The 5,104-nt window shown below is 40.0% G+C and overlaps 1 protein-coding gene and 1 pseudogene across 1 annotated transcript in view; one reads left to right on the top strand and one right to left on the bottom strand.

The window, feature by feature from the left end:
* trak1b (trafficking protein, kinesin binding 1b) overlaps positions 1 to 3,426 on the bottom strand; it is a 21,251-nt gene extending 17,825 nt beyond the window's left edge. The window contains 2 exon segments of the mRNA XM_032534983.1: positions 1,218 to 1,495; positions 3,079 to 3,426. The gene's annotated coding sequence lies outside the window, so the exon portion shown is untranslated.
* LOC116702004 (uncharacterized) overlaps positions 1 to 5,104 on the top strand; it is a 42,069-nt pseudogene that overhangs the window by 30,389 nt on the left and 6,576 nt on the right.

The raw sequence follows: 5,104 nt of genomic DNA, 5'->3' as shown, positions 1-5,104 counted from the left end.
ACCCATCTGTGATCCACTCGACATCCTCTGATCTTAACTATTAGTCAAAATAATTCTTAATATCTGCCTTTTTAACTAAACTACCTTATCTATAATTTGATATAAATGAGGTTTATTGATCATGAATTCCAAGAATAAGTGTAAAACCAATCCTCAAACCAGCTCAGGTTTTTAAAAAAGCACCAAAAGCTGGAAAAAGTGAGAAATTAATCAGAAAAAGTGACAAAAACATTGGAAAAGCACAATTTCTTTTTTTCAATTTTGACCCGGAAGGACAAGTTCATGGTTAACAGGAAGACAACACAAGGGTTAAGCCTGTGACTAACAGCTATTTTACGTGTGATAGATGTAAGCAGTGGTGGGGCAGTAGATTTCCTCGAGTGCTGCAGGTTTTCAGGTACCTAACCAGGTAGGGAGTTTTCTTTCATTGTATATTCCTTTACTTAAGATTCTTTTTTTGGGGCATGTTTTGGATAGGATGGCTTAGAAAGAGTGGAAATGACATGCAGCAAAGGGCCGGAATTAAACTTGGAGCCACTGTGATGAGGACTAAGTCTCTGTACATGGGTGTACGCTCAACCAGCTGTGCTACCCGGGCGCCCCTATTGTATGTTACCTTATACTTCTTCTACAGTACATGCAAAAACAACAATCTTATAATTTGAATACCCAATAGTATATACAGTTAGCTCCATCTTAACCAGTTAGAACATTAAAATGCTATGCACAGTAATTCAGTATTAAACATGCAACCAAATATCATAATATGACATTTACAGGGGGCATTTTTCTGCATAACAAGTACTTTTGTGTACTTGAAGTACACACGAAGGGTTGCTAATACTTTACTACTTTACTTTACTACTCTCTTTTCACAATAAGAGTTTCCAAAAGTATGCCATTTAGGACATTATGTCTTCAAAGCAGCCTTATTTTATAACACAGATAATTGGAAAGAACAAAGACAATAATTTAAATAACATACACCACGCAATAAAAAGTTATTAATACTTGCTAGAAGGAACACATCTTGCTGATGTCAAGTGCAAACTATGTAGCTATATTTGGAGATGTTGATGTTTTGAGTTCAGTTAAAGATGCATTCCTTTTATGCTGCGACAAATCTTTTCTAAGCTTGTGTCTACAACCCACTGATTACTCCATAATGCAACGGAAATCAATGTTTTCATAACACTAACATGCATGAATACACATACCTGTGATGGTCTCGGCGTCCCTGCAGCTGGGCGGCGCCAGGCGTGGGTCAAGCTGGCCGGACTCGCCCTCGCTCACATACTGCTCCTCGCGGGCGCGCCGCGGGTCGAGATCCGGGTCCGGGTCCGGGTCCAGGTCTGGGGCCGGGGACGGGGAGGGGGCTGGGGAGGCCAGCGTGGCTTACCTCTCACTGGTGGAGAGAAACAGGGGCCATGGGCCTCTGGAGCTGGAGCTCCACTGGGTTAGCAGATCCACCTGAGGACACAGCAGATACAGAAACCTGGAGAGGAGAGACAGGAGGGGTAAGGAAGTAAGGAGGGATGGAGAGAAGCAGAGACTAATCAATGTACCGCTCTCTTTCCCTCCAGATTCTGTGCTGAGTATGCACCGGGCTGCCTGCCAGCAAGCTAAACAACTCACAGGCTATTGCCTATGGACGCCACTCTTCATCTGTCGGGAAACGTAAGAAGGCACATGGGGGTTAAGAGCAACTCTCGATAAAAGCATGATGAAATGAAAGGGTAGGCTACTACTTAATTGAGCCATGAATGCTAAAATGCTTTTTTCGCTCGTCATCCACTAACGGGAATTCAGACAGTGGCTCCTGGGCTGCGAGGGGTTCTGTGTTTCAAGGCTACTTCAGCAGTGAGAATGCATGCCAACGTGGGTGTTGAACCTAACCAATAGCTGCAACCCCAACCTCCTGACCTCCCAGCCCCCCCAGGGAGGCCCCCCTCACTGCACAGACTACTGAACTAAGAGCAGAGTTTGATCCCGGGTCCCCTATCTGAAGTAGATACAGCAGTGCTCGTGCATAGTGACCTTGCAGCTCTCTGTCTTTTTTTATTCTGCAGGGCTCAATGTGTCAGTGCAGATGCACAGCAGGCTGCAGTCAGTGAACACACCGCAGATCTGGATCATGAATTTTCACCTGCGTGTCTGATCAAACAGCCTGTGAAGCGACACACAGAGGAGAGTATAAATAGAAGCAGACGAGAGGATTGGGTGCACATGCATGAGTGTCTAAGTGTGCTATGTAGGTGGTTGTGGTTGTCTCCGTACTTACATAACATAAAACCCAGCTGTGGCAATGGATGATGTGACATAAAATGCTCCTGCAACTGACAGGCAGGACCATCCCAACACATGAAGGTGAGCAGAAGGTGAGTGTTGCACATGCTCGGTTTTCTGTGTAGCAGCATCACAACCTTGGGATGTCTTTCCCATTGCGGCAGCTGTATTCCCTCTGTGTGTTGGGGTACATTTCTTTCGGCATGTCGAACCCTTTCCAACGGGCAGTTTTCCACAATTACATACTGTGTGAATGAAAGATGATTCCTGGTTCAAACCGCCAACACTGTCACATGCAAATTTGGGATTTCGGGGATTAAAAGTCATCCATTCTAACACTAACAAATCACCATCCCCAACTTGTCCCCCACTTGTAAAACTCCTCCACGTCAGACCTCAAATAAGGGTGGTTGTGCTTTTAAATAATCCAATAATAATAATAAAAAAAAGTAAATATATATATATGTCTTAAAAAGCACTTGTACACGTTCCAACAGCTTATTGGATACAGTAAAAATATGACTACTGTCCTGCAGTGATTGCAGGAGCTGCTGCTGACAGCATCCCCAGTAAATAGGCCAGGGCACATTAATGCATGCAGCATTAATAATGTCATTGCTGGTTATTTGAATGCTGTCTGAGGGCGTGGCTTCATTCATCTACGTTACCAGGTCCCGTCGAGGATGCGGATCTGGGTTGTTGTAACACAATAATAATGCCAGAACACGATCAGCTGACCTTATGATGCATGGAATACGCCATTAGAACCATTCATAACGGAGCAATACTCACACTCAGTATAGTGTCTGATCCGAAGCGTTTTATTGTCAGAAATCTAAAAGGGACTCCGGTGCAGTTGAGTAAATCCCTCAGGGAGGATCGGAGTAGTCTAGATATTGATGACCGTCCCTCGGATGGCAGAGACGGTCCCTGTCAGACAGTGTGCACAGGCCGGACGGATCGCTGGGATACTCCTGCGTCTGGACTCGCTCCACAGCGCGGACGGATCCGGACCATCCAGGTCACATAAGATCGGTTCCCAACGCGGCTCTTGACCCGGTCCCCTCTTCCTTCCCTTCAGCCATCTCCCCCCTGTCTCTTTCTCTTGTCTCTCACTCTCTCTCCGGCGCCTCCCTTATCGTTGTGAAACCACCCGGGCGGAGGACAATGACACTTCTGGTCACCGCCTTCAAAATAAAATCCTCATCAGCGCACAGATTTTTTTTTCTAATGGTTAAATGTATGTTGAAGGATCGAAAATATATACATATATATATACATATATATATTTTTTAATGGTGAAATGTATCTTGAGAGATCTAAAAAAAAAGAAAATGTTTATATATATATATATATATATATATATATATATATAACCATTTTTTTATTTATATTATATGTATATCTATATATTTTTTTTTTCTTTTTTAATAGTTAAATGTTTCTTAGGGCTTTTTCGAATATATATATGTATATATATATATAATTATATTATATATATATATATACATAGGCTATATATATTTATATAATATATATATATTTATAACATATTTTTATAATGTTTAAATGTATCTTAAGGGATCTTTTTCGAAAAAAAGATCGAAAAAAATAATTGATGTATATATATATATATTTTTGTCCCTCAAGATACATTTAACCATAAAAAAACATATATATATATATAAATATGTTTTTTTAAATAAAATAATACAAGAATAAAAAGTCTGGGCTAGTGAAAGCTTGAGATGGTCATAACCAGTAACCATATCAGCAGACAACACATTTTATCTTGTGTAGCGTATAGACAACGGAGCTCCTTTTCCTTGTTTTTTTGTTATGGAATATTGGGAAATTAGGTCTTTATGCTATAATGCTATTATTGTTATGATATACTAAAGGAAATTGAGGTAAAACATGATATATAGTATATGTACGTTGTACATTTATTATTAAATATATAATATATAGATGTATAGTTTAATATATAGTTTCTATATAATATATATATATATAATACTGTATATATATAGTTTTAAATAATAATGTTACAGTACAGTACATAATCTATATATCATGTTTTACCTCAATTCCTTTAGTATATCATAACATAATAGCTTTATAGCTATAAAGACCTAATTTCCCAATATTCCATAACAAAAAAACAAGGAAAAGGAGCTCCGTTGTCTATAGGCTACACAAGATAAAATGTGTTGTCTGCTGATATGGTTACTGGTTATGACCATCTCAAGATTTCACTAGCCCAGACTTTTTATTCTTGTATTATTTTGTAAATTTGGAATAGACTTTTTGTGCTTTTAATTTGGAAAGCAACGCTTTGTTTTCCAACCTCTTCCGGAATCTGGCTTGACAGTTTTTCGTCTCAGCTGCCACCCAAATCTTCTGGCTCGAGCATCAGTGATGTCATGAGCACCCACAACAGGAAGGGGACAGACGACAGTTTATAAAAGACATGGAACTGGAAACCTGCTTCCAAATCATCCAATACATGTCTTTGGGAAATTATTGGTTTTGAGTTATAAAAAGTTAAGTGATTTGAAAACAATATACATTTCTGTTTATGTATGATGCAGCCAGGTTAGGATAATATGCATTTTGTCTGAAAAGGTCAGAAGGCCTCCCCCCCTCTCTTCCTCTGGCTCTAAAGAAACTGATCAGGTCAAGTCTGGCATTTAACAAATGGAAAGAAGCCTTCTGCTACAGAACAGGAAGTAACCGTCTGTCCCCTGTCCCCTGGGGTCTTAGACTCGGCTAAGACAATAGAATGCTGATTAACTGTATTTTTGTTAGAATTTCT

This window comes from Etheostoma spectabile, chromosome 14, assembly GCF_008692095.1.
Source record: "Etheostoma spectabile isolate EspeVRDwgs_2016 chromosome 14, UIUC_Espe_1.0, whole genome shotgun sequence".
Classification (NCBI taxonomy): domain Eukaryota; kingdom Metazoa; phylum Chordata; class Actinopteri; order Perciformes; family Percidae; genus Etheostoma; species Etheostoma spectabile.
Note: the sequence above shows the minus strand (reverse complement) of the source record. Positions and strands in the feature narration are given on the sequence as shown.